We start from the raw sequence: 12,009 nt of genomic DNA, 5'->3' as shown, positions 1-12,009 counted from the left end.
AAAGAAGATGAAAACTGATGCCGGCACTTCAAACAGTGCCTGTTCCTAAAAGTTTGCATCAGACGATAATGGAGAGGGTGGTGATGTGCATCCCTGCCACCAAGCTGTCAGTGCCTCTGAATATGCCACTTTCCTACCCATGTTCTTAGTGCGCCCTTGACATGGACTGATGAACTGCTGTTGCAACCATCCTGTCCGTACTCCTCCTTGATTCTTTGGGATGGGGTAGTTGCACTTGGAAGTGCAGGTGGCATCCCAATCCAGCTAGACAGAAAACAGATGCCTAGCTCCTGCACCTTCTGTATTAAAAGGAGGTGAGGACTTCAATCTCAGGGGCACTTGCCACAGAAGGACAGAGTACTGTGGAATAAAGATGAAGTGGTTGTAGGAAGTGGGGACAACAAGGCTGCTGAAATACAGACTGTCTGGCAAGGGCATTATCTCCAGGGGAGCTCTCCTCACCAAACAGCCGTCACAAGCCCAGATCTCCTTAAAAGAGAATGCCACAGTGCATGTTGCCTGCACAAGCAAAATTCAGGAGCCCAAAGCTGTCAGAGAGGGCCTGGAGATGTAGGAAGGGTGAAGACACAGAGCTCTCTTACTGTCTATTCTTTCCCTATACTGATGCTATGCAGGAACAACCAAGAGTTTCAGGAACATGTGCCAGCCCAGCATGCATGGCTCCAGGACTGCTCTCTCTGTTCCCTCATTCTCCTACCCCAGGGGAGGATGTGGTCCTCATCTATTGCTTTTTGCAGGTTCCTCCTTCTGAGGGGCAGTGCACAGAGGTGTGCTTGAAGCTATTCTTGCTATCGCATCTTCAAGGCATGGTCCCACCTCTGAAATGGTAAAGGCCGCTATGAGTATGATTACGTGTGTTCTCTATTGTAAAAATGAGCTTAAACGTAGTGATTCCAAATTCCTTGAGATTTGTAAGCTTGGTGCTCATAGTCGTGTATCCTTGTGTCTTGTCTTCTCTTTCTCCACGTGGGTACCAACCCCACTGCACTTCAGGTTTTGGGGTAAATCTCTGGCTGCACTTTTCTGGTTTGAGGTTTCTTAGAAAGTGGTGATCATGAGCCTGTCAGACACTTGTTTCTAGCCTTGCAATGACATGGAGATTCTCGAGAAAATTCTTCAGATGGTGATAGCATATCTTGAGCTATGTATTTTCACAGGGAAATCCTCAAAAATATTCCTGGAACTTAATGGTTCTTTTATCATATGACATTTGATGAGGCAGTGGCAAATGCCAAGTTCAGTGCCCTAAAAACCTATTTTAAGTAATAGTAGCACTACTGCACAAATCACAACATACACATATATCTTAAAGAGAAGTCAGCTACCGGGAAATGAAAGCGAAAACCAGTTGAAGTAGATCAAGCTGCAGAGCTTTTCAGCAGGGAATCCAGAGATTTTCTTCCTTGTCAGCACCCTCCTTTTCATATGGATGTACATTACTTGAAAAATAGATGCTTCCAAACTTGATCTATGCTCTCTGGTGTGGTCCTAAGCTTTTTTAAGGTGGGAACATTGTCTAGAATGGCACTTCTCAGAGAACAAGTTCTTTAGTACATCCACTGGAGTCACATTGTCTACGTCTTGCCATGGTGCTGCTTTGAAGAAGGCAAATTGCCTGTGGGTAGATTAAAGGCTCCTTTGCTGTAATGTGGAGTTAAAACGACAGGAAAGCAGAATGTGTCATGCCAGAGATCTTCATGCAGTTCCTCAGAGCTTGGGCAGATCAGCTTTGCTCTGGTCTGGGGGTCCCAGCTGATCAGAGGTCCCAGGAGCATCCTCTCAGAGACGTGAGGAGTATTTCTGCAGAAAAGTAGCCCCAGAACACTGTATCCAAACAGAAGACAACTGGTCGGTGACCTGTGTTCTGATAGGTACTGATGATATTGTGGCACAAGGGTTTTCTCAAGCGGGATCAGTATGTGTTTGTGAGAGGCTGCAGGTACCAGCAAAAGGTCAGTAATTTTAGCTGGAATTCGTGCTGTGCAGACCGTTTCAGCCACTGTTGAGAGCACAGAGATTTCAGATAGATAGAATCAGTGAACTACTTGCTACAATCTTGCTGCAGCAACTTTGAACTGGTTTTAAGATACCAGTATTAATAAGGCTTTAAATTTTCTGCATGTGAGATTCCTTTTGTGCCTGCACCATGGGTGGCTGTCACCCTTCACAGCATCTTGAGGCTTCTGGGTTCACACAGACGCCAACTGCATGTAGTAGACCTACCCATTGTCCTACTGCAAGGACAGGCTCCTCAGTTTGCAGCTGGGGATAATGGTCCCATGTTGAGGCATTTGAAAGTGAGACATCACAGCACACAGCACTGCAGAGCTTGAGCCCTGTGAACATATTTCCAGTATTCCTAGAACTTCTGACCTTGAGACATTCAAGGGTAAGAATGTGAAGTGAACTCAGAAAATCCAAACCTGTCTAACCATGACTTCGTGCAGTGGTCCTTTTCCTCTTGAGTTTCCCTGTAAGGCAGGGATGTTAAAAGAAAATAGCTTTTACCACTAGGTGGCATTTAAGGATTGTGTTTGGTGGTTGTTGTGGTTTCGTTGGTGTGTTTTTGCTTTGTATTTGTTTTTCTTTTCTTTTTTGTGTGTGTTTTGTTTCGTTTTTGTTTGTTTGTTTGTTTTCGGTTTTATTTTTTTAATACCCTGAAACACAGTATTGAAAATTGCCTAACTAGGCAAAATGGATTGCTAACCTAGTTTCCTCTCTCCCTCCAGCTGCTGGAGAGAGTCACTGAAATTGGCTTTTGGCTATTCCTTGAGATGATCTAAGGGCTGCCAGCAGAGTAAAGGAACAGGACTTACCTGCTGTGTCTGTAGGAGTTGGTACCCTAGAGAGAGTGAATCACCTGCTTCTGAGAGACAGCTTTTTTCCACCCTTCTCCTGAGGAATATCTGCTGCTAGGAGATATCTCTATCCTGAGTGCTGTAGAGTGAACAGATACCTTAATCCAAAGGTCCAATGTCACAATGTTCTTTTCTGAACTTGCTATTGATGCAGAGGAATAAATATGGATGCGCCTTTCTTGCTGTACAAGAGATAACATTGCCTGCATTTTGTCATTGCCCCCTGAAGAGCTTGTCTCAAACAGCACATGCACATTCAGAGCACGCGTGAGTCACCATCCACCTGCCAGCAGGGACAGGTCATGGGAACAGCATCAACCTAAACTCTTTCGCTTAGATGCTAACTTTGCTTACATGTGTTATAAAGGCTATTCAACGCATTTTTATTTCAGTGGCATAAAGCTTCTAAACATCTGACATCTTTGCTTGGTGTTTGCAAATAAACTTTGACAACTTTGCTCAGCTGCAAAGGCAAAAATAGATTAATGCAGGTAAGAGTCAAAAGTAGTAAGTGAGGACTGGTCTCTGAAGACAGCGGAGTTCAGTATCTGGGGCTCAGGCTGAAGATCCCAGAAAAAACATCATCATCATCATGCTAATGATGCCAAAATAGTTGCAGCTAACCCTCTCTGCAATGCTACATCCCTGTCCCAGAAGGATCCCACTGGCATGACAATCATGGTGGATTTGTTAGCTTGTGTCATGCATGCCCTTTTGTCAGGGCAGCAGCAGGAGAGATAGTTCTTTCTTTTCTTGGGGTGTGGTGTTGTGGTGTCCAATGCCTGTCATGTGCTTGCACCCAAGGAGCATGCCTTCCCACTCTGCTCTTTCTAAGTGCCTATGTGCAAACCCACTTCATCCTCTCCATCTACACTTCTGCACCAGCCTTGCTGACATTTCTCCTGCTCTTCACCCTGGCCTCTGGCAAACCTCAGGCTAACGATGGCCAGGCAACAACATAGAAGTATGTGGTTTGTCTGCACACTGCCTACAGGGCCTTTCTCTGCCTGTAGCATGCCCCAGAAACAAAGATGACAGTGCTTGTTACAGGAAGAGAAACAGTCACACAGCAGTCACACAAGTCAATAAAAAGCAGATGGCTAAAACCAAGAAAACTGCCTGTGTGGGTTTTTTTATCACATGATAGCAGGGCAGAAAATGTGCCCATTTCTCCATGGCCGATCACACAGTAAGAATATCAAACAGAGTTTTACACCTGTTTGATCAGCAATGCTTAAATATTAGTAATTGCTAGTAATAACACTATAATACTTGTAGTATTATTTATTACACGTATTTGTGGAAGTTGCAGTATTCTCACTTCCTCTCATCATGCTACAGGTTGCATAATTTTTAAGTTCTGGTTTTAGTAAAGAATCAAAAGGAGCAAAAAATACTGGATGATGTGAAGGTGTGAATCTGAAACACTTAGACAAATGCTGGCAATTAAAAAGCTCTCCTTGAAGGAATTTTTCTTGCAAATGCAGTAATTTTCCATCTGGGTCATTGTGGGGGGAAAACAAGCAAAAGGCGTAGTTTTGTGAGGGAAAATAGGAAGCAAAGTAAGCAAACTCATCACTGGGTTAATTAAACTGGCAGGTTTCTTCCTGACTCATATTTCTTCAGAAATTCTATAGGTGTATAATCTGTTAAAAAGTAGCTGGAGTAGTGATCCCAAAACTGCTGTAGTCATTTATAGCCATAGACAGATGCATGTAACTATTCATATTGCAACATTATTAAGTTGAGGCTCTCATTAAGGACAAATCAGGGGTGACCTCTTTTAATATGCCATAATAATTCATATGCCATATGAATTACCTGAAATTCTGCTGGAAGCCTGATGAGTTAAAATTATCTCAGTAGCTTTATTATCTGAATTGGCGCCAAATAGAATTAAATCTAGTTAAAACAAAAAAAAAAAAGTCAAATTTTAATATAATTATTATATCATTAAATGAGAACCAAATGCAACTCAATGTCCAGACTATCAGTAGTTTTGATACTAAGCCAAATTTTTAATTTTTACATTTCTTTGGGTTGACATAGGCAATACATCTGATTTTTATCTAGTGCATAGGTTTTTTTCTGCAAAAATTACCATCTTTTCTATTCTGTGATAAAGTAACATTTACGATTGTGGAGTTCTAGCTTTTTTCATTCTCGGCAGCCTCTTGAGTCTGATTCATTCCTCACATCCAGAACAGCTTCCATCCCTTTGGAATGGAACAAAAGTTGTGTCAGATAAGCAATGTTCAACATGATATCCTGTTCCCAATTATACCCCTATGATTTTCCTGTGGTTTCTCCTTCTGGGGGCCCATTAGTCCTGGAAGAGAACATTCAAGCTGTAGTATTTTCAGTCTGCCATGTAAAACAGGTCTTTCAGTATAAACTTTAAAACTGTAAATATACTGTCAGAATTTGTATCTGCATTTTACTTGTATTTTCATGTCACACACACACATGTGAATTGAAGAGGATTTAGGGCTTTTATCACGACAAATGCAGGGTTTTTTGAGTCACTCTGTTTAAAGGGGCTCTATTTATTCCCTTCACATAATCTTCATCAGAAATATTTAAATTATTTACTGCAAAGAAGACACAATGCATGACTAGGAACTTTGTCCACTCAAAGGGACATGCTGTACTTTGGGTCAATAGCTGAGGTTGAGCTCAACTCCAAACACGCTGCTGACAAGCCAGAGTAGGGAGATGTAGCAGGTGTTTCAGAGTGTCGTACATGAAATCCCTATTTGTGCTTGGTCTTTGCATATTAAGTGCTTTAAATAATTAATTTTGAGTTAATTATTTTTAAATTGAATGTTACAATTAACCCATCAGCCCAGGTACAAAAATCCAGTTCCATTATCAGTGTTTCCATTTGTTTAAAGTTTATTAATAGAGTTGCACCCTTCTCAGTTAAAATTTTTCCCAGTAAAAAATCACAAACTTGCCCCTTTTCAAGCTACAAACCACTGGTACACCATAAGAGTTACCTTTCCTGTGTTTACTGTATACTTTTACAAGTGTTTTGAGGTGTGTTGGATGTATTTTAATACTTTTTGTAGGTGTTTCACTTGCATTTTGATTCCAAGGCCAAACCCCCCACCCAGTCTTAATAGCCAGCAGCTATTTTTAGCTACAGAGTCATTACTCTGCAGGCAAGTTCCATGGCAACCGGGATACCTGAATTTTAATGAAGGTATTGTATTCCCTTATCTCTAACTGATACCACCCCCCTTGGCAACGATGAGCCATTGGTGGACAGAGATGATCCATCAAAGGGAAAGCACCAATCGCTTTGGACCGAAGGGGCGGGCTGTGGGCGGGCTGTGGGCAGACTGGGGGCGGAGCAAAAACTATAAAAAGGACGAAGCCGAGAGGCGGGCCCTCTTCTCTCTTCCCCTCTTGCTCTCTCCAGACTAGCTGTGGGTGACATCGGTGCTGGGCATTCAAAGCCTTACCCCTTTTAAGGGGCTTTTAGTAATTTTTTAAAGTCAACCCAGCACTGCAAGTTCTTTTTCTCTACCTGAGGTCTAGTGCTGTCTGAGCCAGAAGATCTCAAATCCCTGCGCTCCTGGGGCATACCATCTACTGAGCCATAGGATCCCAAATTTTTATATTTTTCTGATTTCTGTAATTTTTCAATTTTTCTGTTTTCAATAAATTAATCTTTTTAAGAGTTGTCTCATTTCTCACACAGAGGGTTTGCTCTGCATGGTGGTGAAACTTGTGGTCTTTCTTGTCCCAGCACTCTGCTTAGTTGGCTTCCCAAACATCAATAAATCACAAAATTCAGTGTTTCTTTATATGAGCAGAGCTCTGAAAAAGTTCTTTTCTTGCTGTTTGTTAGAAAAGTGCAGCAAGTAAGCAGGAATGCATCTGTGTTTTGAAAACAGGAAGGCTAGCAGTGAAAATTCCACCAAGACCATGGTCTCAAAGCAGTCCTCAGTTCATACGGCTTTTTGTCTTCCCCAGAAGCTATTACAGTGTTTTCTTTCCACATGGAGATTCTTCTTACAAATCAGCTGCTTTGAAACCTTTGGGTTTACCAGACTCTTCTTTTTAATTGGCATCTCAGGGTGAGTATGTAAAGAAACATGTAGGAGAAGGTTGTTCCCGAGGTGGTAATGGCTACTTTTCTCTCTTTGCCAACACAAATACACCAAGTTCCTTTGCTAGAATTATCTTGAAATTGACTCGCCTATACTGTTTGTTTGCCATTATATTTTTCCCTTAAATTTCTGTTGAGATTTACATGTGCAAATAAACAAGTCACTACAAAATTTCTGTCTAGATCCCCATCAACTGCAGAGCATGACAGCTGCCTCACTATTAACCACACCAAAACTCACTATTTGGACTTCTTATTCTCACTCCAGAGTGCCAGTTTGCCTGCCCAGTTTTCGAGGAGTATGAGACTGGCTACAAGTGGGACCAACAGAAAACCAAACTTATCACTGTTACTGCAGTTTTTGATATCTGATCCCGCTACTGAATTAGTGGTGAAAACCAACTTCGAAAGAGTAGCAAAACTGAATGAAAGCCTAAATTATATATGAGGCTGCTCGCTTTTTTTCTTTGTCTTTCTTCCCTCTTCCTTGCTGCTAGTGTTGCCTGTGCCAAGTCATTCAGCAGTCCTCTTTTGCACTGCAGATGGGGCACAAACACTTCTAGAAGTTGCTATTCATACCCACGATGATGTTCAGAAGCCAGCTACTCATGTCAGAAATACTGTAGTATGAAAGTGTAATGCTACTCACTGTCATGCCTCTGTTCAAATGACTTCTTGGTCAGTAATCAGCCCCAGCATCATAATTCTGGTGAAAACATCTGTATTTTTCCTGTGCATAATGAGAGGGTTAAGGAGAGAATTTTATTACTATGTTGCTGGTATAAACTAATCACCTCTACCCTGAGGAACATACTAATAGCTTTTCAGACGAGAGGGGAAAAAAATCTGCCCTGTGCTAGCTAGATTTTTCAAGATACTTTAACAGCAAACAATTTATCTTTTGCCAAAGTAGCCAGGAGGGACGGAGAGATAAAAATACTGGATGATTTTGATGTAAAACTGGGCAAGAATTAGGAACTTATTAAACAGCTATAATGTACTGAGAAATAAATATATTCTCAAGCCATTAAAACTTTCAGAGGGGCTGGATGGCTGCCACTGGCAAAGGTCTGTGACACTGTTACACACATCCTTGTCTAATAGCTCTTCAGAGAAAAGTGGAAAATTTCAGAACACAAAAATTCTTGCTTATAATCAAGCATCTTGGACCACTTTGTTCCACAGGGTGGTGAAGTTTCCCCTGGCCACTTTGATCCTTTCTCTCTTGCCAGTCTTTCTGATACCCTTCGAGGTTTTATGTGAAGGAGCTGGGAGCTGGATTGCCAGGCCTGACTACAGGTGGTTACAGCTACTGGAAAAGATCTTCTCTGAAACGGTCAGGGCTGATACCTGAGGCCAGGCTAGCTTGTTCAAAAGCCATCATCAGCAGTTGGAAATCTGGGCCCTCAAGCCTGGATTTGGTGAACAAAAACTGCAAGGAAAGTCAGACCCTCTCACAGGAGTGGAGAACTGACAGAGCAGGTAAAGACCACAGCTGCAGCTACATCCTACATGGCCCCAGTCCTCAGCCTCTGCACAGTTTTTTGAGTGCCTCTGGCATATGCAGAAATTGAATGGGGAAGGGAAAAGCAGGTCCTTGGTGGTTCTGTGCCCCTCATGCTCTCACCTTGGCATAGTCAGAGCCAAGAGGCACTGGCTCCTCTGCCAGCTGCCCACCACCCTAGGACAAGGGTGGCCAGTAAGGCCCTTCCTTCCTGTGTGGCAAGGCCAGAGGTACGGCCAGCATGATGTACAAGTGTGCTGTCCTGGGGAATTGTGCTCAGGAGTGTCCCCATGTGTGCTTGAATTTATTAGTGTCACTATTCAGCCCTCTGCCAGCTTCTCCTCAGCTTCTGGAGTTATCCAAGCAAGCCTACCCTTCCCTGCCCTCTCATAGCTGTATGTGAATACTGAATGTGTGTGAGAGGACTCTTCAAGGCTCTAGTGCCTTTCCCTTCTTGAGACCAGTTTTCTTGAGATGTTGTGGTAAAATTTTGAGATCAATGAGATTTCTTTCAGGGATTTCTAACGGAATTTGCAGGGGGGAGTATTTGAGTACTCATGCGGGCTGCTGAGATGCTCTGTTTCTCAGAGAAAAGATCTTGTCATTAGGATGATGTCCAGGATCTGGTGGCCATGAAGAATTGCAGCTCAGACCTGAGCACAGCATGGTTTTGTCTTTGGACTCAGGAAATATCTGTCTTCATCCATCATCTGTGACTAACCCTGGGTTTTTTGTAAAGAACTGTAGTTCTCCCTAAATTTTTAACCTCAAAACATTGCAGACCAACCAGGGACTAACTTGCTTTAAATAATTAGCGTCTTCTTGTATGCATACATTCCAGTTCTTCACTCAAGGAAAACCAATAAATTACTTTTAGCTGGGATAGATTTAAGGTAGAGCTAGCTCTTGCTGCTGCCTTTGATGTACTTGGATCTGGTCCATGCATGGAAATGTAATTTAACTTGGGCAGGTATCACAGTACCACAGCTGAAACACTCTTAGAACTGGTAACAGACACCACCAGGGCTAGCACTGTGCTTTGTAAATAAACCTGCTTGCTAGCAACCACTCTATAAATCGCTAATGCAAGACACACTGTACGGCACAGATAAAGCTTCTGTGGGATCTTATAAAGCATCCAGCACACACAGGGAGCAGCTGCGATATCCCTTCAGTTGCTCCCCTAACCAGATTAGAAGGCCCATGCTGAAGTATTGAAGGCATGTGACAGACTGTGAGTCTGTCTTCTGCCTTTGCCTACTAGTTTAAGCACGTTGTGAAAAGTTTTGCGTATTTCCCTTGAAACAGCAGATGAAGTATGGAGTCACATATATGGATCTTATTTCTTTATCTCTACACAGAATTTGTATGTAAAGGTGGTGATATTCACAAAGGGTTGTCATTCAGAGTTGTCCTGTGAATAAAATAGAAACTTCTTAGTATGTACGTATATGGTGATTCTTAAGATACTTCTGAGATACCTGACTACAGTGGTTGAAAATATGAAAAATTGTTCTGGTCTGTTCAGAAAAACCTTTTGGTCCTGTGAGGTGCTGGTAGACTGCAGTGCAAGCACATGCTGCTGGCAGCATGGTTTTCCAAGGTGATATGAGCTTATTTCACCCCTCTGGGTGAGCCCCAGCCCGTGGCCTGTGAGCACAAATGGAACTGCAGCAGTTCTAATGGGGTCACAACAGGGTGAGTCATTTGATAGTCAGGCTTGAATTTTCTATCATAGCCAGAAAATATGCCAGTCACTGATTGAAAGAGGAGAAGAGAAGGGTGGGGCAGGATTTGGAGGGAAAAGGAAGTTCCTGTTTCTATAATCAGTGGCCTTTGGTGCACAAGGATCTTCCAGGTCACAAGAAATGAGAAGGAACAGTTTCCCTGAAATGTCCGACAGATGCAGAAGATTGGCAGAAACCCAACAGAACAATACGTGGAAGAACACATCAGGGCTGAGTGAAGGTGCCTCTAGCTGAGAGAAGGCATACTCTACACATGTAGGGCATGAGCAGTCACTGCACATATCGTACAAGCCCACACGATCCAGTGCGAACTGTTCTGTATGTACTAAGTTTACTGAAAACATTTGTTTCCATTATGTAAGATTCCAGCTCCAGACTGGCTTTTTTTCCAAGTAAAAATGCAGGGCATCTTTAAATCCATTTTATCTATAAGAATTTTCAAATCTTTAATGTTCAGTTCTCCATGCAGATGCTATCAGCGCCTGTAACTCATGTTTTCACCCGCCATGGTAGTGGGTCATGGTAGTGTTCCACAAGTTACACATTCTTCCCTATAGCCAAAAATTAACTTTGCTAATAAAATGCTTCATCCTGGAAAATCTGATCAAAGAAATGTCTTTCCCCCCAGTGTTTGTTCAATGAAATCCTTTACAATAAAAATTTTTAAAATTTAGAGCCTTGGAGGGTTCTTTAGGTGATGTTTCCCCTTAGAATCCATTAAGGCAACATTCGTATTTTTCTGAGAAGGTTTTCAGGTGAAGTGAACCGTAAGATTGCTCCCAAGTAAACATTCATCTCTACCTAGAAATGGCCTCATTACTCAGCAGGTTATACATTCATTGCAGGTTCTCATCTCAAGAGCTTGCAGAGTCACCTGGAGCCTCGTCTAAGTGTTTTAGCACTGGCAAAAATGGGTATTAATGATTGGACCTAATAGGGCCACATTGTAAGGTTTGATTTGAATGCCACTGAGTAACTGGGCCACCTGGAGCTGACCTGACTGAAAATGTCAGCGCAGCATGTGACTATTGAGAGGGTTAGGCACTGCTGTTTCGATTAGTCATTTTATGACTCTGTACCTAAATCCATCCATTCAGCCTTTTTTTGGGCTTAAAGCCAACCCCAGCTGCTCAGGCTGGGAACTGCCTTCTCTTAGGAAGACCAAAGGAAATTATTTGTGCTGTGTCTATTTGAATCAAAGATCAGCAGGGGAGACTTTCTTCCCATCACAAGTGAATTCAAGGCTGTGGGTGACAGGTAGGCCACCACTGTAGCTTATAATGACTCCAGTTAAATCCCCATCTGCATACTTTAATTGCAAAGTTTAAATTAGGGTATTGTACAAAGAGGGTTCCAGACGTAGGTGTCTTGCTTTCTTAAAATAATCCTTAAAGAGCAGTCACATGCCTAAAGCTCTATGATGTGGTAAAACTTTTCTGTCAAGCCATGGCAGATACCAATGGGCTATGCAGTACTTGAATGCTAATCTAACTCCAACTCTAACACTTAAAAGATGCTGTCTCTTGAGATAGCCATTTCTGGAGTCATCCCTCTTATTCAGAAGTGTAGTTACACACACTAAATATAGCAATCAGAATTATAAATAAAGTGAATTTTGTGAATTGAATGAAGTCAGTTGTGGTGACTGATTTCAGAAAAATGTGTATATCTCCACTTTTCAGCAACAATATCCTTATAGTCTGTGTCTGATTAGGGGATTGAAGGAAAAGTCAAGTCATAAGGGACTTTCAGAGGTCATTA

The sequence above is a fragment of the Coloeus monedula genome, assembly GCF_965178545.1.
Source record: "Coloeus monedula genome assembly, chromosome: Z".
Lineage (NCBI taxonomy): Eukaryota > Metazoa > Chordata > Aves > Passeriformes > Corvidae > Coloeus > Coloeus monedula.
This window is presented reverse-complemented; position numbering follows the sequence as displayed.